The 22,256-nt window shown below is 47.6% G+C and overlaps 1 long non-coding RNA gene across 2 annotated transcripts in view; it reads right to left on the bottom strand.

The window, feature by feature from the left end:
* Positions 1-22,256, bottom strand: part of LOC142009236 (uncharacterized) — an 84,763-nt gene that overhangs the window by 52,885 nt on the left and 9,622 nt on the right. The window contains exon 2 of one of the 2 annotated variants that reach the window (XR_012644386.1): positions 2,277-2,336. The exons of the other annotated variant lie outside the window; for it this stretch is intronic. This is a non-coding gene — a long non-coding RNA (uncharacterized LOC142009236). The remainder of the gene's footprint in view (positions 1-2,276; positions 2,337-22,256) is intronic. 2 annotated transcript variants of the gene reach the window in all.

The raw sequence follows: 22,256 nt of genomic DNA, 5'->3' as shown, positions 1-22,256 counted from the left end.
TCCTTAGCATTAAAGACAAGTACTACTGATAAAATTCATAGATGTTACTGATGTTCAAAATAACCTACATCTAAATTAATGAGGATGAGTTACAATAAAAAGGTAAATTTGCCCATTAGATTTTGAAAGACAGGGCTAGCAAAAGATATGTTAATGCATATGATTGACAGCAAACACTAGTATACTGGTTCTATTTAAAAAAGTAAATCTTTACACAGAAACCTTGTTACACACAGAACAGCAAAACAAGTAAATTATATTTCACTATATGAGAGGGTTTCTGGTGGAGACAGCTGCAAACTGCAAAATTTGGACAAGATCTGAACTTCCTTGAAGAGGCACAAAATCCAAAGTTCCAGTGTGAGACCCATTTTGGGTTCAGTTCTGCGAGGTGCTAAGAGCCCTCAACTCCCACAGAAGCCAAGAGACATTGAGGGTATCAGCTGCCTTACAGGATCAATACCTTCCCCTATAGTTCATACTTGTTAATTTAGATGTAGCTCAGACTGAAGTTTAACTTCATGGCACATAGGCCTATAAGTTTTGGTAATTAAACCCTTAGTTTCCAATGACATTATAAATTACAAGAATGAAGGATGACTAATTTGTACGTCTCTAGACTTCATCCTCCCATAATAAAAATATAGCTAAAGGTTGGCTGTGCTTTATTTTTAAATAATTTAGTAGTGCTATAAAGCACAGAAAGCTAATGGGAAGGCTTAAGATTTGTGTCTTGTACCTCACCTTTTGTCTTAATAACTAGTTTGATTATCTTGTCATTTTTCCCCAAGTTTTGTGATGATATAGAAACATTTTACTTTGCTGAACTGTGACTGTCATTTTCATAGACATTAGGAAACAATTATCATTCAATATACAGTGCAGAACTCAGATAAACAACATAACTGAAATATTTTCCAGGGAGATATCTGATATTCCAAATAATGTTTTACATCATATCCACAACAATTCTGCTTCATTGGCAGGGGTAACGAGAGAGAGAGAGAATGAGAGAGAGAGAGAGAGATTGAACTAAAAAATGTTTTAGCACATCTCTAAAGGGCATATTTCTGTCCGTGCTAGTACTGGCTTAAGTTAAAATCAAGTTATGAGCCTCCTCAGATGTAATGCTACAAAAGGAATGTCATTAAAAGATTTAAAATATAGAGAGTCATATTACCCACCCCAGGTTGAACATTATAGGAGCTGAGACATTTCCCCGATTTCTTCCATTGAGGAGACAGAAATTATCCAAAGCAGAGAAGTGGGAGGGGTCTGACCCAAATATAGAAGACCACTGGGAATCATCAGACATAGGCCATCTATGGGGAGCCTACATGTCCTCACATGTTCCCTGGCAGAAGAGATTGAGGAAAAGGAGATAGGTAGCATAAATATGTATTTTCTTGTCCAACTACGGTTTCAAACACCCTCTTCCTACCCCTCCACACCTCTTTCCATCCTATCCTGTCCAGTGACTGCCCCTTAAGCTAGTGGAGGTGGCTCCATTGGGTCCTTGTGGTGAGGGGGGTTGAAAGAGGATAGGAACCAAACAGGTGTCTGAGCCACCCACATGAATGGAGGATGTTTCTGTGCACAGATGTAGGAGGGACGGATCTGACCTACAGATATGAAGATGATCAAACACAGCATGGGCTTTGTTATGCTCTATCACAGTAGAAGTTACTGGAGTTTCAAAGAGCGACCAACTAGCCACACTACTTTACCATGATATTATGTTGTTATAATTGTGTTATGATGTGTCATCAGAACTTAGCATCCTCACAGTGCAAAACAATATAACTCAATATCAGGCTGTAGTGCAAAGAATAGCATGTGACTCAGAGTCTGCTAAACACCTCCTCCTTCTCTTCTCCTCTCACTTCCTCACTGCTGGATAGGAGCCTGGCAACTTCCGTCTCTTTATTCAGTGCTGTCTATGGTACCAGTGTGTTGCAATTGTTGAATAGTTACACTTGTCTGCAAACAAAGTTCCCATTTAAAAAAAAAAAAAGACTCTCCGAAACATTATGAAGCCTTCAGATATTTCCTAAAAAATGTAGATCTCTAAAAACCATATAGAGATTTGGGACATGTATAGTCTTGCTCCTTTGTACTCAAAACAAGCTGCACCAAGGAATACTTTAAGACTCCAGACTGATGAGGCAACCACTGAGACTTTCAACCAGATTTGTGTGTTTCCTGAAATACAATTGCTGAAGTAGACAGAATCAGAGCCAGAGGATGCATGGGGCAAACACAGAGAAGTTAGTTACCTTGCACAATAACTTTAGTTCTTCAAGCTGTCTGTCTGTCTCTCTCTAGCGGTGGTCCACCTGCACAGGACATGCACTCACGTAAGCCATCTTGATCAAAGATTTTTGTCAGCAGTGCACAAGGGTGCACACCCAGACACCCTTGTAACCTTCATATCAAGCACATACAGAGAGGCAGACCGCCACCACTTCAGTTTCTTCCCACCCTCAAAAGTCCCATGAGAGAAACTCTGAGGCAGAGGGAAGGAGGATGGGTAGTGGAAGTCCCGGAGGGGTACACACTATGAAGAACTGCAGTTACTGGCCTTCTCTGAGTCATGTCCCTGTGGGTTCTGCCTGTCAGGAGATACCTAAGCAGTACCTCCATCCTGGAGGAGGATGCCTAGGAGGTGGATGCAATACAGTTGGTAGAACTGCATCTCTGAAGGCCAAGTTAGTTCTGGAAGTTGGCATGAGATCATCATGCTGGTAAAACATAGACAACAAAGATCAGGTATCTATCCTACAGATGTCTGAGAGGGGCATATTATTTGAAGAGATACTCAGGTAGATTGAGCCCTAGGGGACTAAGCAATAACACTTGGGCTACGTCTACACGTGCCCCAAACTTCGAAATGGCCATGCAAATGGCCATTTCGAAGTTTACTAATGAAGCACTAAAATGCATATTCAGCGCTTCATTAGCATGCGGGCTAATGAGCATGAGCTCATGGGAATAAGGGGACTTCGAAGTAGGTGGGGCCCTTTCGAAAAGGAGCCCCGTCTGGACGCGCCGCTGCGGCCCGCACGCTAATGAAGCGCTGAATATGCATTTCAGCGCTTCATTAGTAAACTTCGAAATGGCCATTTGCATGGCCATTTCGAAGGTTGGGGCACATGTAGACACGGCCTTGGAGAGGAATCAACTGCAACCCTGAGGCATGGCAGGGTACAGCCTCTAATCCATTTGGGAGTTCTTGGTTCAAGACTGTATGGCCCTGCTCTTGTTCTCCAAAACACAGGCATGAAAGTAATTTAAGATTGTTACAGGTATTGTCATATCACACCCCTACCCCAGGGAGCTGGGGGCAATATGACAATACGTGTAAGAAATTTATGTGTGGAGTGGAATGTGGGGGGACAGGAGTCAGGGTTGACGGGTGTGAGAATGGTCTCAGGGCAGAGAATTGGGGTATGGGAGGAGTGCAGGAGTCAGGGCAGGAGCCAGAGGTGTGGGGGCTCACAGAAGGGGTTAAGAGGTACATGGGGTGCAGAAGTCAGAGTTCTGAGTGAGGAGCAGCTCAGGGCAGAAGGTTAAGGTTTGGGGCCACTCAGGGCAGGTGATGGTGGTGCAGAAGTCAAGGCAGGGGCCTAAGGATGGAGGAGATCTAAGGGAATGGGGCTAGAATGTGTATAGGGGTGACTGTGTTGGGGGAGGAGCCAAGGCTCCATTTTGGGAGGGCAAGGAGCTCCAGCCACACGTACCAGGACACTGTTGCTCTTCTTCCCCTTCCCCTGACAACCAGGGAGCAAGGAGGAAGTGCCCAGCTTGTGTGCATTACTCCTCTGCTCCTCCCCTCAGCAGCTGGGAGTTGGGAAAGGAATGCATGCAGCTGTGCACTTTCCCCTCTCTCCCTGACTGGGGAAGATGAGCTGCAGAATTCTGCGTATGTGGCGCTGCAGGGCTCCCACCTTCCCTAAATGGCACCCTGGGAGGCTTGGGCCTGGAGCAATCCCAGACCAGTGGGGGTGTGCCCCAGCCAGCTCCTTTCCCTGCCTAGCTGCCTGTTGCTTAGCACAGCAGTTGGCAGCAGAGCTCTGGGAGGAAGCCAGCTGGATGCGTCTTGCTGGAGCAACACGCTGTGGTGCCTGGGCTTACTTTTACCTCTTCCAACTGAGATAAAAAGCCTAGGGGAAAACAAGAGAGCTTACTGCTGCTGTAGTAAAGATCAGGGCTCTTGTAATACCAAGCGCATGCAGGCTCGCTGTCAGGCTCTTGGTTCTAGGTAATCAAGACTGGTGGTTGGAACAAGGGTCAAAACCATACACCAAGACTGGACCTGGTAGGTGACTATATAGCAAGTGTGAAAAATCGAGACTGTAAGAAAAAAGCCTGAATATTGGGATTGGTTCTATGAAACTGGGACATCTGGTCGCCCTAGCCAAGGGCAGTGCTAAAACCAGGGTCTATGAACAGGCCATTTGTCAGATCTAGTGTCAGATGGACAAATCAGGATCATATTCAGGTGAAAGCCACAGTGGCATAAGTCCAAAGGTGGGATGCCAGGAAGTAGGTGCAAAGCTGGAGAGGGTCAGGAACAGGGTTGGAGTAAGGGTCAGGTAGGGCAAAGATGAGCTCGACCAAGCATTGCGCAATGCTGGGGCAGGGACAGGAAATGGACCAAGGCAGGCTGGAAGCCCAGGGAGACAGCACCGGAAGGCAGAAGGAGGGCTCCTGACCATGCAGTCCAGTTCCTTAGACTAATTTGCAGCTCTTGTGGAGCCAGTGAATTTCCTGTACCTGGTCAGTAATCTGAAGCAGGCACTCCTGAGGGATCAGCTGTTGCAGTATGGCTAAGGACTGAGTCACTGCCAGCTCTCCTTATGGGATCACCCAGGACAGCTGAGTTGATGCAGCATGCTTGAATCACACTGGCTTTGCTGGGTGGACGAGTCATAACAGCTGAGTGAGCAGCCTTGGATTGGCTATAGGTTTGCCTCACACTTTTCTCTAGGAAAGGGAACTCATCCAGGCTAGGGAAACCTGGCATCCCTGCAGCGAGGAGCCCTTCTTCAGCACAGAGCCCCGCTGGCAGCCCTGCAGCTGGGAGTCCCGTGGGGAGCCCTGGCCAGCAGCCCAATAGCAAGAAGCTGGAGTAGAGCCTGTCCGGCAGCCTGCCAGTAGCCAGGGGGAGAGACCAGCCATCCTCACAGAGGGAGGTTGGTGGGAGAAACTCTCCTATCGACATCTCTTATTCCTCACGATATTGAGGAGTACAGGGTTCGACTGTTGACTCTTTATGGTTCGATTCTGCACAACTCTACTAGCCATGCGAAATCGAACCTCGGATGATCAACCTCTGGGTAGTGAAAACGTATCCTGCGTCTCCTCCCAAAGGTAGGTTTTCCTTTCCTCAGATCATCCTAGTAGCCTATCTCTGCAGCTCTTTGAGTTTGAATTCAACTTTCTTTAGCATGGGAGACCAGAACTGTACTCAGTCCCAGAGGAGATCTCACCAATGCTTTATAAAATGGCAATAACTCTTTCCTTTCCTTACTAGAAATACCTCATCTGATTTTTCCTAGATTGCATTAGCTTTTTTATGGCAACATCACAGTGGTGTCTCAGTCAACACACCCAATCAATACATCAGTCAATATACCCAGTCAATATACTTCTCCTCTGTCACTTCCAACTGATACATCCCTCGTTTATACCACATTCTTTTTAATATTCCCTAAGTGAATTACCTTGCACTTTTGCACTATTAAATGTCATCCCACTTTTATTACTCCAATTTTCAAGATCCTCCAGATTTTCTGATATGATATTCCAGTTCTCCTCTGCTTCGGTGATACATCCTAACTTTGTGTCTGCAAATTTTATTAGCATACTCCCACTTTTTTGTGCCAGAGTCATCTTATTGTGGTAGAACATTGTTTATAATGTGCCCCCACTCAAGGTTCCAAGCTCCCTTACTTTCTACAAGGAATGATGTCCAAAGTGACAATTGGAGGGAACAACTCCCCATAAGGTGAAAGGGGGGATTCTTCAGAATACTGCAAACTAATGTGAGGTGCAAGACAGACTATTTTCAAACATGTTTGAAGCCATCCAAGAAAGAAGTCTTGCTAAGAGAGTCACGAATGTACAGGTTGCCATATGGCTGAGAAGTTGCGGGCATGTTGGTGGTTGACACACAGTGGTGTCTCTGGTGCATGTGCTGTGATGGAAGAGGAATACCCGAGTGGTGCAAATAAAGTGTATACATGGTGCGTGTGTTAGGGTATATTTATCCACACTGATGTGGAGACCCAGGGAATTTCCCTGCTGGCTGTGCATCAGACATCAGCAGCCTTTCAGGAGCCAGTCATCCAGTTACGGAAAGGTGATGATGCTAATCTGACACAGATAGGTTGTTGTGGCTGCCAGAACATTGGTTAAGATCCTTGGGGCAGTGGGGATGGCTCTACTTAGCTTCTTAGTGCACAACATGACGTTTTTAATTGGTACCAGGGTCATGGTAGCAAAAGGAATGGGAGGCCAAGTGGTACCCATATTAAGACATAAGGGCTGTGTCTACACGTGCCCCAAACTTCGAAATGGCCATGCAAATGGCCATTTCGAAGTTTACTAATGAAGCGCTGAAATGCATATTCAGCGCTTCATCAGCATGCGGGCGGTGGCAGCGCTTCGAAATTGATGCGCCTTGCCGCCACGCGGCGCGTCCAGACGGGGCTCCTTTTCGAAAGCACGCCACCTACTTCGAAGTCCCCTTATTCCCGTGAGCTCATGGGAATAAAGGGACTTCGAAGAAGGTGGCGTCCTTTCAAAAAGGAGCCCCGTCTGGACGCGCCGCGCGGCGGCAAGGCTCGTCAATTTCGAAGCGCCGCTGCCGCCCGCATGCTAATGAAGCGCTGAATATGCATTTCAGCACTTCATTAGTAAACTTCGAAATGGCCATTTGCATGGCCATTTCGAAGTTTGGGGCACGTGTAGACGTAGCCAGGGTATCCTGAGACCCAGAAAAAGGAGATGAGTTTCTCTTTTTCTTTTAAAAACAACAAGAAGTCCTGTGGCACCTTACAGACTAACAGATTTTTTGCAGCATAAGGTTTCATGGGCAAAGACCTGCTTCATCAGACACATCTGACAAAGAGGGTCTTTGCTCAAAAAAGTTTATGTTCCAAAATATCTGTTAGTCTATAAGGTGCCACAGGACTTCTTGTTGTTTTTGAAGATACAGACTGACATGGCTACCTCTCTGATCTTTTTCTTTTCTTATTCTGGAGAATGGGCTGTCTTCTTCTTGCAGATCTGGAGAATATCCCAGAACCTACTGGACCTTTGGGCTACGTCTACACGTGCAGCCAACATCGAAATCGCTTATTTCGATGTTGCGACATCGAAATAGTCTATTTCGATGAATAACGTCTACACGTCCTCCAGGGCCAGCAACGTCGATGTTCAACTTCGACGTTGCTCAGCCCAACATCAAAATAGGCGCAGCGAGGGAACGTCTACACGTCAAAGTAGCACACATCGAAATAGGGATGCCAGGCACAGCTGCAGACAGGGTCACAGGGCGGACTCAACAGCAAGCCGCTCCCTTAAAGGGCCCCTCCAGACACAGTTGCACTAAACAACACAAGATCCACAGAGCTGACAACTGGTTGCAGACCCTGTGCCTGCAGCATAGATCCCCAGCTGCCGCAGAAGCAGCCAGAAGCCCTGGGCTAAGGGCTGCTGCCCACGGTGACCATAGAGCCCCGCAGGGGCTGGAGAGAGAGCATCTCTCAACCCCCCAGCTGATGGCCGCCATGGAGGACCCAGCAATTTCGACGTTGCGGGACGCGGATTGTCTACACGGTCCCTACTTCGACGTTGAACGTCGAAGTAGGGCGCTATTCCTATCTCCTCATGAGGTTAGCGACTTCGACGTCTCGCCGCCTAACGTCGAAGTTAACTTCGAAATAGCGCCCGACGCGTGTAGACGCGACGGGCGCTATTTCGAAGTTGGTGCCGCTACTTCGAAGTAGTGTGCACGTGTAGACGCAGCTTTGGTTACCATAGAAGCAGGGGTGGTCAGCAGACACAAAGGATATCTGAGAACACTTCACAAGTTGGAGTTTAACTCAAATTTTTACATTTTCTTTTAAATCCTAATCACATCTTAGACCTAGAAAAAGAGCACAGGTTTCTGCTAAGCAGGAAAGGCAGCTTGAATATCACTTACTGAAAGGAAAGGCCATATACAGGACTGGCAACGTTTGAAACCCCAGGGTGTTAGAAGTAACCTTCACTCAAAGCTGTGGATGAGACTCAAGGGAAAAAATCCCTGAGGGCCCAAAATGGGCAAGCAAAGAAAAGGGAACAGGGAACACCCTCAGAGCATGAACTTGTGCTCATAATAGAAAATCCTCAGGAAATGCATAAGGCAAAGAAACTATAACAAAACAAAGGGCTTGTCTACACTTCCACCTTCCTTCGAAGGAAGGAGGGTAAGTAGGGTGTTGAGAGTTTACTAATGAAGTGCTCCCGTGCATACGCATCACTTCATTAAGCAAATTCCCCCCCGCGGCAACTCTGAAGTTTTAAACTTCAAAGTACCGGCTCACGTCTAGCCGTGGTGCACCCACCGGTACTTCAAAGTGCCAGGGCAACTTTGAAGTCCCTTTACTCCTCAAAATTTTGAGGAGTAAAGGGACTTCAAATTTGCCACAGCACTTTGCAGTACCGGCAGGTGCACCGCGGCTAGACGCATGCCAGTACTTCAAAGTTTAGAACTTCAAAGTTGCCACGGGGCGGAATTTGCTTAATGAAGTGCTGCATATGCACGGCAGCACTTAATTAGTAAATTCCCAATACCCTAATTACCATCCTTCCTTCGAAGGAAGGTGGTAGTGTAGACAAGCATAGTGAGCTGAGTTGCTCAGTTAATTAACTTCAAGATGCTCCATCTCAAGCCACAGCCATTGAACAGGAGCTACAGTGGCAATGCTCCAGACTTCTCTCTATATCCCCATCTTGGGGAACATGGGCGCTGCTGCAGCTGGTGCAGTTTAGCGTGGCCGGGAAGCATTTACTCCACTCAAACTGCAGAGCTGGAGCAGGATACAGCATTTGTCCGTCCTCACACGGACCTATTGGCCTGACTGGAGCTGCTTCCTAAACAGAGAAGTCAAGCTACACCTTTGTTCTGCCAACAAAAATCTCCCATTAAGAGTGCATGGCCACATACATATCCTGACAAGGAACACAGGCAATATTGAAGAAGAATCTAACGTTTTGGCCCTGAAGAAAGCAGGATGTGGGAACTATTTCTCTTTGATGCCGACTTCATTCTCTTTGTAAAACCAGTCACCAGGGTTTGTGCTCGTGACAAGTTTTGAAAAAATAATATCTGGAATAATTTACCATAGAATAGGATTATATATTGTGAACCTCTATCATGCAGCAGGCTCTGCAAGTGAACAGGGCTATTTTGAAATAAGGAATTGCAGCGTGTTCCAGAACTGATTGGAATTAGGTTATGGCAATGATGGGTGTACACTTAGGCTAGGGCATAACAGCCACATCTACATGAGCAGCTTTGGTCAACAGAAGTCACTGTCAACAGAAATCGCAACAGAACCTCTCTTGATAGAGAGCATCAAATGAGTTTCAACAGAGCGAGCCTCTCACTCAGCAGGGAGCGTCCACACGTGCCAGCCACGCTGTTGACAGAATGGACCCAACCTATATAAACCTATATAATGGACCCACCCAACCTATATAAAACTATGGTACGCCCACATCTCGAGTACTGCGTGCAGATGTGGTCTCCTCACCTCAAAAAAGATATATTGGCATTAGAAAAGGTTCAGAAAAGGGCGACTAAGATGATTAGGGGCTTGGAAAGGGTCCCATATGGGGAGAGGCTAGAGAGACTGGGACTTTTCAGTTTGGAAAAGAGGCGATTGAGGGGCGATATGATAGAGGTATATAAAATCATGAATGGTGTGGAGAAAGTGAATATAGAAAAATTATTTACCTTTTCCCATAATACAAGAACTAGGGGACACCAAATGAAATTGATGGGTAGTGGGTTCAAAACTAATAAAAGGAAATTTTTCTTCACACAGCGCACAGTCAACCTGTGGAACTCCTTGCCCGAGGCGGCTGTGAAGGCCAGGACTCTATTAGGGTTTAAAAAAGAGCTTGATAAATTTTTGCAGGTCAGGTCCATAAATGGCTATTAGCCAGGGATAAAGTATGGTGCCCTAGCCTTCATAACAAGGGCAGGAGATGGATGGCAGGAGATAAATCACTTGTCTTCTGTTCTCCTTCTCTGGGGCGCCTGGCATTGGCCACCGTCGGCAGATGGGATGCTGGGCTTGATGGACCTTTGGTCTGACCCAGTATGGCCGTTCTTATGTTCTTATGTTCTTATGACCCCTCTGTCGACAGAGACGGCTCTGCAACCCGGAAGGCAGGCAGGCATGGAGAGAAAGCACTTCCTGGAGCTCTGGCCCTACACACCTTTAAAGGGGTCCCTCCAGCCCATGCCCCCTGCCATTGCCCAAGCTTGCCTACCTCCTGGAGGGAAAGCAAAGCTGTTGCGGGGCTCCATGATGTTTGAGAGAGACACTGCTCTTTCCAAACCCCCTCTACCTTACCTGGCACTGCACTCTTCCTGACACCCTACCCCTCCTGCCACCCACTCCCCTGACCCCATGTCCCCCAACCCAACCCCCTGTCCTCACCCAAACCCCCCAACCCAATACCCTTCCGCCCACCCAACCTCGACCCTTCCCAACCCTCACCCTGGCACAGCAGCCCCCGGGCATGCCCGGGACCGCGGATCAGCTCCTGCTGGCCCAGGCACTGGCTATCATTGGTCTCCATGACCACATCTGGGGAGCAAACCCTGAGAGACAGCCTGCAGAGCAGGCCCCTGACATCATTGTACCCTGGGCACAGACACCCCCTCAGGTGCCTGGGCAGATGTGGTAGCACCCCACGAACACCGAGTGGTGGGACCAGGTCGTTATGCATCAATGGGGTGATGAGCAATAGACACTGCACTTCAGGGTGTGCAAGGACGCATTCCTGCAACTGCGCACCTGGCTTGACCCCTGCCCTTCATTGCCATGACAACAACATGCAGACCACCATGCCCATGGTGAAGAGGGTCGCAATCACCCTCAGGAAGCTACCGCTCCATGAGTCACTAATTTGGTGGTGGGAGGTGTCCCGTCAGGACCATCTTGAAGCAGGTAAGGGAACCAACCAACCACTGACCGAGCACAGTGGGAGGGGGAAGTGGGGGACAGGGGCAGAAGCGTGGAGGGAGAGGGGGAAGGGAGGGGTGAAGAGGGGAAGGGGCCAGGGGTCAGAGGAGGGAAGAAAGAGGAAGGGAGAGAGGGGCGGGGGGAGCGATGGAGGCGGGATGGAGGGACAGAGACACAGGGTCTGCTGCAGTCTAGGGGGCCTAATACCATCACAACCCTCACAGGCATCTCGCCCCCACCCCTACCCTCCACCTCCCTCCTGCAGGTGGTGTGAGCCATCAACACCATCCTGCTGTGGAGACTGGTGCAGATCAGCAAAGTGGATGCCCTTGTCACCGGCTTCGCCCACATTGGCTTCCCCAGCTACTGCGGGGCGCTCGATGGGACCCACATACCCATCCGGGCCCCAGAATACAGCACAGGACACTACATCAGTCAGAAGGGCTACCTCTCCTTGGTGCTGCAGGCCCTAGTGGACCACCGGCAGCAGTTCCTAGACACGTACTTTGGGTGGTCATGCTGCGGCCATGACGCGAGCATGTTCTGCAACTCCAGCCTGTTCAGGCGGATGTCAGCAGGCACATGCCTCCCCCATCAGGAGCTGGCTGTGGGGAGCACCCACATGCCCCTCTGTATCACGGCTGACGCAACCTACCCACTCCTGCTATGGCTCATGAGGCCCTACACTGGGCACCTGGACCCCGGTCAACAGAAATTCAATGCCCATCTGGCCTGGGCACGGAACCATGTTGAACTCACCTTCAGGCGATTGAAGTGGAGGTTCAGGTGCGTCCTGAATCAGCTGGACGTGGGGGAGCAAAATGTCCCCCAGGTTGTGACTACCTGTTGTGCTCTCCGCAACCTGGTGGAGAGGGAGGAGGAGGACTTCCTCCACAGGCGGGCACCAGGGGCAGGGCTCCCCTATGAACATCTGGGTACCATGCCTACTCGCCAGGCACACACCAACGGGATCCAAATATGGGAAGCCCTGCAGGAGCAGCTCACCCAGGCCTGATATGACCCCCTACGAGTCACCTCTGGGTATTGCCCCAGGCCTGCAGACCTTCCACCACCCACTGTAACCCCTACCATCACCCCCATCATCCTTCAACCCATGCCCAAATGAAAGGTTGCAGGTATGGGCTTCAGAGAACAAACTTTATCAAGAAAACCTGAACTTTTCACAAACAATATGGAAATATGAACTAATCAAAGCAATGATGTACAAAAATAAAGGACCATCTATGACATACTGATGTGTCAACTATTTACATTACTGGGTGAGGCAGGGTGGCATCGAGGGCAGCTGAACTGGCAGGGGGTACTATTCGAGGGAGGGGGTGGATGGCCTTGAGCCACGCCAGCCCAGGCTACCCCGTCTGCCTGTGGTCCAGGGTCTGCCCCAGGATGGTGTTGGAGGTGGGACTACAGGGAGTTATGGCTGGGGGGGAGGGGTACCTGTAGGCTTGGGTTTGGCACACTGACCAGGGAGACCTGGGGGCCATGGGCATGGGGGCTCCCAAATGTCCAATGCAGGGCCTGGCCCAGCACCTGGGCTATGAGCTCAGGGGCAGCTGGGGTGGGAGGGAGGACATTGCCAGCGGTATGGGGGGCAGCCAGGGGGCCATCAGTGGTGGCCAGAGGGGGAGCCTCAGGGCCCCGGAGCACCGCACACTGGGCCAGCCAGGTGGTGACCAGGCCCAGGGAGAGGTCCACCTGGGCCCGCCAGAGACCTGAGGCCTGCACTCATTCCTGCTGCCGTTCCCACTCTGCTTGCAGCTGCTCCCATTCCACCTGCAGCCACTCCGGGGTGATGGCGTTCTGCTCCCGGATGGCAGCTGCCAGGGCCCTGTAGCCATTGTCTGATGGCTGGCGATGGACCTGTGGGCCATCAGTGCACCTCGGGGGTGATGGTGTACCCTCCCTGGGCAGCACTGGTCAGGTCCCGCTGGCTTGGTTTCCTCTCTGGAGCTACCTGGCCAGGCATCAGGGCTAGCCTGGGTCTTGGACAGTGCAGTTGTGGGTGGGATGGCGGACCGCACTGGGTCCCTGCCACGGCCCATTCCCTGGGACCCCTCCGCACCGAGCAGCAGGCCCCCACTTGGGCCATGGGATGGGTCTGTCCAGGGCATGCGTGCATGTGCTCCCTGCTGGGTGGGCACTTTTGCAATGGGGCCACTGTAGTGCAATAGGCACTGGCCCATCCTCAGTGCCCTGTTGAGCCAGCCCTGTGGCCACTGCCCCTGCAGCGGGTGGGGCTGAGAGGCAGTCCCTGCCTGCAGAGCAGGTCTACCCAGTGTAGCCAGGGCGTCCCCCCTCCCTTGCACTTATGCAGCTAATGGAACTGTCCCTGGGGGTGGCTGATGGCCATTGCCTGCAAGTGTGCCCAGTGGCGTAGCAGCAAACCCAGGGTGGTGTGTGCGCGGTGGGCCCATTGACCCTGTGGGCTGGCATGCTCCCAGGCATGGCAGTGTCGGGTGCCTTCCTCCCACCACTGGAGCCCTAGGGATGGTCCGGGGGCCACCCATGGGGTCTGTGTGGGATGCTCCGATACGTACATGGCACGCACGCCAGGCCCAAGCTGTGTGTTCCTGGCGGAGCTGTCCCATCGGGGCCTTGTAGCCAGACAGCCAGCCCCCTCTCAGACCAGCATTGCTGGGAACACAAGGGAGCCAAAACAACAGGGCACTTAACATAAATTCCAGCACAGCCTTTGAAGCTGTGAGAAGCACAGGTGTGCTGCTGCAACGTGCCTCTGGGAACATATACAACGATTAGGCTCACAGCAGACAGAGAAGCTGTGACAGACATGGCTCTTAGCCCCTACTAAATAACGTGATGCACACACACCCACATCCTAGGTGGGAAAATATTTACCCTAATAAAAGAATGTCCAGTAGTCGAAACTTATTGTTTCTCTCCCTTGCAAGTGTAAACTACTCTTGCGAGAGCTGGCGTCGCCCAGACAGACCAGCCCCAATTTGGCATAAGAAAGGAGAAAGAGAATAAAGGAGTACAGAGGTATAAGTATGGGACCTACAGCACCATGATTTTTGAGTGCTTCTCACTATCTATCTGCTGGTCAGATAAGTGACAGCCTCCCAAGGCTTCTGCAGCTAAGAGGGTCCCTGAGCCTTGTCCCTTATTCGTCTTTCCGCGGAATTGAGTGACCGATCCTGGCTTGGCACCGCTGGAATCGAGAGATTCAAGGAGGGTAAGAAGCACCCACACCTGATCTCCTATCTTTAGTGTACACATATTTTGAAATAGAGCTCTATACTTTGTTTTCTTTCTTTGGGATTGTGGCTTCAGCTTTGTAACTTGTTTGTGTGTGTAACATCTATACATTTAAATAAGTAGGCACTAGCAATTTTGTAACCACATGATTAGAATCTAGTTTAATAAATTTTTGGTAACCATTTGTGCATAAGCCTGACTTGTTTCTCTGGTTTACTGTAAAGCAGCCAACACAATTAAAGAACCTCAGCCGTTTTGGCTATAAAGCCTGGCCATTAGGTGAGAGTACTAAGAGCCTAGCGTTGAGTTGTGCCGCCTCCACGGGGCAAACTCTTGGGGCGCCTGTCAGTCAATCCTGACTGCCCACTGCGAAGGAGCTCTGAGCGCTAGCAGTTAAAGTCACGGGTGTGGAAAGGCTCTTAGTGCTGCCATTGGGGCACCTGTCAGTCAATGTTGACTGCCCACTGCGAAGGAGCTCTGAGCTCTAGCAGTTAAAGTCACGGGTGGTTAGGACCTTGGGGCATCCGTCAGCCTAGCCCGGGCTGCTCGCCGCGAAGGGACAGTGCGTCCTAGCGGTTAAAGTCACGGATGGTATAAAACGGGCATAGCTGGCACCTCACCAAACATCCTTGGCCGTCGGCTAACAGGCCTGTGGCACTCCCTGTCTCCTCCCCCCTCCCACTCGGGTGTACACTCCCTGGGCGGGACTCGTCAGAGGGTAACATGTACAGATCTGGGGATGCCCAGGCTGATGCCATGACATTGGAGGGACCGGAGGACAGGGCTATGGTGAGTGTGCCCTGGCTGGTGTCAGGGTCAGAGGATGGCTCATCCTGTAGCTCTGGGGAGAATCCTGGGTCTGTGGTGCTAGCTTCAGTGAGGAGGACCTCCTCAACAGTGTCCACCATCGCTGGGCCTGGAGCTCCATCGCCTCCCCGCAGCAGGCAGTGTAGGGCTGCATAGTGGGGACAGGAGGGCACCCCTGCACCTGAGCGGCAGCAGGTGTCCCTGGCCCTCACGTATGCCTGACACAGCTCCTTCACCTTTGCACACACCTGTTGGAGAGTGCGTGCAGAGCAGCCACACCACATCAGGGCTCTGGCCAGGTGGTCACAGCCGGAGACATTGCACCATTTTGCACTGGGGTCCAGTATGAGGGTCTCGTTCAGCCCAGATGGCCAGGAGGCCCTTGACCTTGCTGCTGGACCACAACAGGGCACGCCTTTGCCCCCCATTCCTCCCGTGGGCTCCTGGGATAACTCCTGGGGTCCTTGGGAGGGCACAGGGCGATCCTGGGCTGTTTCTGCCATTTTGCACTGTGTGGAGTGTGGCTGCTGGGGTGTGTGCCTGGGCACGTGCAGCCAGCCTGCAGGCATGCCCCCAGTTTCCTGCTCTGGACTTCCTGGATCCCTGTTCCTTTAAGGGAGGGTGGAAGCTGTAACCATAGAGCCCTGCTGGCTGTGGAGAGGGCATCTCCTGGCTCTGACAGCCAGCCACCATGAAGGACCTGCTCTGTCAACAGAACTGTCCACACAGGCACACTGTTGGCAGAAACATTATACCTGAATGGGGAGAGGTATAATGCCACTGGCAGAACAGCTGACTTCTGTCGACAAACTCTTGACAGAGCACTTTAACCATGTAGATGCTCTGTGAGTTTTGTAGACAGAAGCCCTGTTCTGTCAACAGAGGCTATCCATGTAGACGTGGCCAATGATTCCCCCAACACTTTTCCTTCACTTTATCAGACAAAAAAACTTACAATTTTCATACATCACACTTAATAGAAAAACAAGTCTTACCGCTAGAAAATTCAGAATATGGAACTAAACTGTCTTGCAAATCAAAATGCAAACCTCTCCTTCATTGAGATGTAACATGATAACATCTCGGTGAGCATGCCAATATGTACATTTCACCAAACCAGTTTGACTGCTTCATCTGATCTGAAGTTTGCAGGAATCTGAAACACCTGCTGTAGGTTGTCTCTTAGGATTTCCCCACGCCAGCAGAAATGCTATAAAAGCTAGAGTGAATACGTGAACACACAAAGCATGTTCTTATCTTTCACTTGCTGTATAATCCCCAACACCGTCCCATTACAGGTAATAATTGTACAGCCAACAAAAAGACGTGGTCCATTTTCTAGTTTAAAAAAAAAAACAGCAAAGGCTAAGAGTCCCCACATTATACAGCAGCGATCTTGCTGCATCTGCATCATGTGATACAATCATGAGAACAAAATGTAACAAACAGTGGGTGTGACTAAAAACACCCACTGAAGAAACTTTAATGAAAACCTTTTAGATAATACGTTGGAGAAGATAGAGAGGACCACACTAGAACTGAGCATAAAGTTAACAACAAATAAGCAGTTGAATTTCATGCCTTTTTCTCAAAAACAACAAGAAGTCCTGTGGCACCTTATAGATTAACATCTGTCAGTCCATAAGGTGCCACAGGACTTGTTGGTTTTGGAGATACAGACTGGCACAGCTAGCCATCTGACACTTAAAACCCCTTGCTGTTTGCCTAACAGGCAAATAGTGAAATTCTTTAATTTTGTTAACATTTTGCCTATACCATAATCTTGCAAACAGTTCATTGTAAACATTCAAACCCTGAAGAAATTCATAGTGTGTCAATCAGCAATATAAAGTGGATTATTTTGCAACATAGCATGAATATGGATTACAACTGGAAATACAAACTGAAATTTGCTTACCGCAAATCTTTGAACACTACACTTAAAAATTTTCTTTCCATTGATGCATGCTAGTTAAGCTCAAAAGTTCACAAACAGCAAACACAAAAGAATTGGGTCACAGTCATTGTCGAATCAAAATTTATTTATTAAAATTCTGTGCCACTATATGATCCATTCTATTCCTAACTACATATATGGCAACAAAGGGCTGCAGAATATGTAAATATGTAAATGTTAAAAGGAATTTAACATATTTTCACATTAATAGGTAAGGGTGAGGTCAGTCTTCAATCTACCGGTAGCTGTTACAAGCATCCACAGCATTATGAAGAGGACTGTGTTCTAAATGCTTAGCATGCTTTGGTGTTTTGTCATACGCTTGTGTAAATAGTCTTATCTAGGTGAGATAGATTAGCTGCATTTAAGATTCACATTTTTCAAATTCTTTTGTTACTCATATGTAGTAAAACATGCTAATGGTTACTAGAATTTACGTTTTTTAATATACAGTTTATTTAGCAACAAATTATTTTGACCAAATACAACCACCTTTACCACTTAATTTTCATGACTGAGTCATAAAGTTATATGTCAAAACTGCAGCAGTTTATTATAGTCTGCCACAAAATTCTACACACAACCTAAACATCCTTTGTTATTGTGCTATTATACCAAAGTCCAGCACGAAAATGATTCCATGCATAATACTTCCAAAACATCTTCAAACTCCACAAAATAAGGTGTGAGTCAAAGAAATGTGGGAGGCATTAGGACAAAACCAAAGAACTCAGAACCTGATTCTGCTCATTATTTTGATTAGTTCAGTTTTAATTATTTGCAATATTTTTGTAGATTCATAGATATTACGGTCAGATCGTCTGCTTTGACATCATGCTAACATAGGCCATAGTAAGTGATGACTTGATCAAGCTCACACTTTGTGAAGCTAGAGCAGGGGTCAGCAATCTTTCAGAGGAGTGCTGAAATTTGACCTTCTGACCTCTATGGATGGTCCAAGTGCCAGTGCTACTTTTTAAAGTCACTGACAGTCCTACTTACAACAGCTTCACTAGTAAATAAAGAAAGATGCAGATCTTTACTGTTTAGGTGGTGTTTGGTAGCATTAACTGGTCTTTTGTTAATCCACAGGCAGCATGGCTTTGAGCAAGTTCTCAGTTGCATGGGGGATGAGGGGCATGGCTAAGGTCCTGCCTTGCATGCCAATGAAAATCAGCTTGCTTGCCACTCTTGGCACCTTTGCCAGTGGTTGCTGACCCCTGAGCTAGAGCATATTTTATAGAAAAATATCCAATCTTGTGTGCGGTAAAAATTGTGCAATCCTGTATGTGCTCCCTAAGCTTAGAGGTACTAAATTTTTGCAGAGGAGGAGGAGTGAGGTTGTCAGTTCTTTGGGCTTATGCACAGTTTCTAACAGAAATTACAAAAGAAAGTGGCAGTCTTGCTATCAGCAGAAACATGCATGTCACGTGAGTATGGCAAAATATAATTGTTAGTGGATACTTAAGCACGCAGGGGCCAGAAGCACACAGAAAGCATGTGTGTAATTACAGCAAGGTTCCCACATTCGCAAGTTGAACATTCACAAATTCAATTATTCATGGATGCCGGACTCCCCTGTGTGGTACCAGCAGAGGAAAGTGTCTCACCTGGCCCCTCCATCATGGGTCCACTGAAGCCCCCTGCTGGCCATCACTCCAGGCGGGGCTTCCACTCCAGCAGCCACAGTGGTGCTGACACGCCCCACACCACAGTGGCGGCACTGGCTCCGGCCCGGCCTACATAGAACAAAGCACCCGACCCTGCTTCCAGCCAGAGACACAGCCTGGCCACACAACAACTCCCCACAGTCCCACTGCCAGGCTCCTCTCCTGCCCCACTGCTGCCCAGAGCTACCTGGGAGCCAGCCAAGTTCCACTCCCCCATCTGGGGTAAAATGGGATAAAATGATATTCATGAAATTCAAGATTCACAAGGGTTCTCAAAAATGAACCCATTGAGAATGTTGTGACCCTACTGTAGTCTTAGACAGCCAGGGATTCAGAAAAGGACATTACAATTTTCCACATTTTGTTACTTAATTAAATGGGGATCTTAGCAGGTCTTTGAAGTTTATGTTGCTCACAGGAAGGGTGTCAGGAGTGACATGTAACTGATTTCTTACTTTATGCAACTGCAGTAATGGGCAACTTCTAAAAACCTTAGCTATTGTTATATTTATTAGGGTACTGCTACTCGAAATAACTTATGAAACTTGCAGAACGTAAATTGCATAAGGTATTTTGAGTTACCTTATTCTGAACTTGGTGCTGTCAAGAAGGGAAAAGTAAATTTGGGAGTTTATTAACGCAGAAGCTAAAGTTGAATACCTGAAGATTATTGAGTACTGTATTCCAGAGGGAGAAAGGCGCTGCCAACTGTATGTTGAAAGACATAAGCATAAGCAGCAATTAGGGAGGAAACAAAATGCAAGGAGCTGATATAAGTGCACGTTACCTGCTGCAGGGCTAGAGGTCACTTGAAAACCAAATTAAAAAATATCTTAAGAAGTCTGACTGTCCAATAATAAATTCATTCAAAATAATCAAAGGCAGGGGCTTTCAACTCCACCCATTTAGTACATTTGATTTTCTTTATTACTGCCCATCAGATAGCAAGAAATCAAAAAGGCACATCACAGCAGTGTAGAAGTAAGTTCATAGATCACGTGGCAAAATTAGACAGATGACAAGTTTTAAACTACATCAGAAGTTCACTGAAACACCAACAGTGTCAGGTAAAAAGCACAGAGATTCATCTATGCAAAGATCTTGTATGGTCTAAATAAAAATATGTTAAAACTCAATAATTACTTATTGGTCATACCAGCAATCAATCATATTTATTGATATAGGTTTAATTTACTGGCTGCGATTTATCTTCTCTTCTGTAATCTAATACTGTAGTCTGTGTTTTGCCAGAGCCTTTAGTTGGAAATTTATAATGCTGGGATATCCTAACTTGTGCTCAAGGCCAGGCCCAGGATCAGAGAATAGCTATAGAGCCATTTTTGTCCATGCTCAGCTTCTGCACTCAGCAAAAGGATTGTCCTGTGAGCATGTGCGTGTACCCTTACATTGGGATTATTAAATGAGAAATACATTTGGGGACAGTTACGCCCTACTGAAATGATGGGGTGAGGAAAGATAAGTGTTTATTTTAAGCACTGAAATATTTCCGAAGGAAATGTGCGTGAGATCAGACATCCAGAAAGTTGCTTGCTTGCCGCTATAAGGCCTCCTGCAACTTAAATTCTTCACTTTGATGTCTGAAAACAGTATCGTAAAACAGGAAATTCCACTTCCTTGAAACACAGAGAAGTTATAACTATGAAAGCAATATTTCTTATTGCAATATTAGATGGGCAACGAGGTTCCACATGGATGGGAATTTGATTAGATATCACCTCTAGCACTCACTTCCTCTTGTAATACAGCCTAGTTACCCTGCACTTTTCGGTAAAGCCATTAAATGCTTACAATCCAGGCATGAGTTATTCATATTCCTGTACTATACTAACAAAGAGGAAGCCGTGCTAGTCTATACACTATTAAAACAAAAAGCAGTCAAGTAGCACTTTAAAGACTAGCAAAATGGTTTATTAGGTGAGCTTTCATGGGACAGACCCACTTGTGGTCTGGCTATGGTCTGAAGAAGTGGGTCTGTCCCACGAAAGCTCACCTAATAAACCATTTTGCTAGTCTTTAAAGTGCTACTTGACTGCTTTTTGTTTTGATATTCCCGTACTGTGTGACTCAAGTTTGAAAAAAGGATGCCACACTAGAGTGGCCAAACATCAACTGTTGCAGCAGCACATTGTGGGAACCTACCCCACAGTTCCCTTAGCCCCACATTCTGCGCCCTCCCCAGGGGCCCTGCCGCCTGGTTCCTGGGTCCCTGCAGGTTGTGGGAGCTGGGAAATAGACCAGTGTTGCTGTGCCTGGCTCGTAGGAGCCAGGAGCCAGGTGCAGGAGGGAGCCAGAAGCCAGGTGCAGCAGCACCGTGAGTCTCCCAGCTCCCTGCATCTTGCCAGGAGCCAGGTGCAGCAGTGCCAGTCAGCCTCTGGAGCTAACGAATTCAATTCAAAGACATGGCGCTTCCATACTGGCCTTCATTTGAACTGTTACATTCGAACTTGATACTACACCCCCTCCCCCAGTTCTGACAATATTATATCAATATTAGCACTCCCTACAGCGAGCTAATGGTATTTACAGTGAAGACAGTCACTTGGTACAATTGAGCTAACTGCCTTAAATTTGAATTTATCTCATAGTGTAGATGCAGCCTGAGTCAATTTAGTAAAAAAAAACAGTTGTTGCTGATCACTGCTGAATCTTGTATTTATGCTGCAGGGGTTTTGCACCTGTTATAGTTTAATACTTCTTCTTGCAGTAAAAACCATCAAAGAGAACTTAAGTAAATCTGGAGGCCTTAAGAGCTTATGTGTTTTTTCCACCTGGGAAATATTTGTGGCAGAAAATGTACAATGAAGGAACAAATGACTGTAAAGGAAATTCTCAATTGTTTAACAAAAAAGGCGGATTTCAAAAAAAACAACATTAACAAATGTTACTATGTGGCACACCAGTCTTTCAGATCTTTTTGCAATTATCATTACTGAAAAGACAGACAACAAAGATGTCATAAATATTTGGCTACCTCTGATGTGCTCCATAGATAATTATTATGAAATATTGTATTAGCCTAAATTTGCTGTATGCAGTTAAGATTGCAGGTATATTGTGTATGATTCAGGGTTTTTCCATTTTTGTGTCTTAAATTATATAGATGCATAATCCAGAAAACCCACGTTTTATTTAATACGCAATTATTTTTAATGAGACTTGTATTTACCATTCTTTATAAATATAATTTTTAATATAAATGTAGCCACTTTTCTTGTTCACTCTGCACAAATGCACTTGTCAATAATACTCTGCTCTGCCTCTTATGCTCTGGGCCCCATCTTGTAGTATGATATCTGAGGATACTTGTCACCTTGT

This window comes from Carettochelys insculpta, chromosome 2 (genome assembly GCF_033958435.1).
Source record: "Carettochelys insculpta isolate YL-2023 chromosome 2, ASM3395843v1, whole genome shotgun sequence".
Classification (NCBI taxonomy): Eukaryota; Metazoa; Chordata; order Testudines; family Carettochelyidae; genus Carettochelys; species Carettochelys insculpta.
This window is presented reverse-complemented; position numbering and strand designations above follow the sequence as displayed.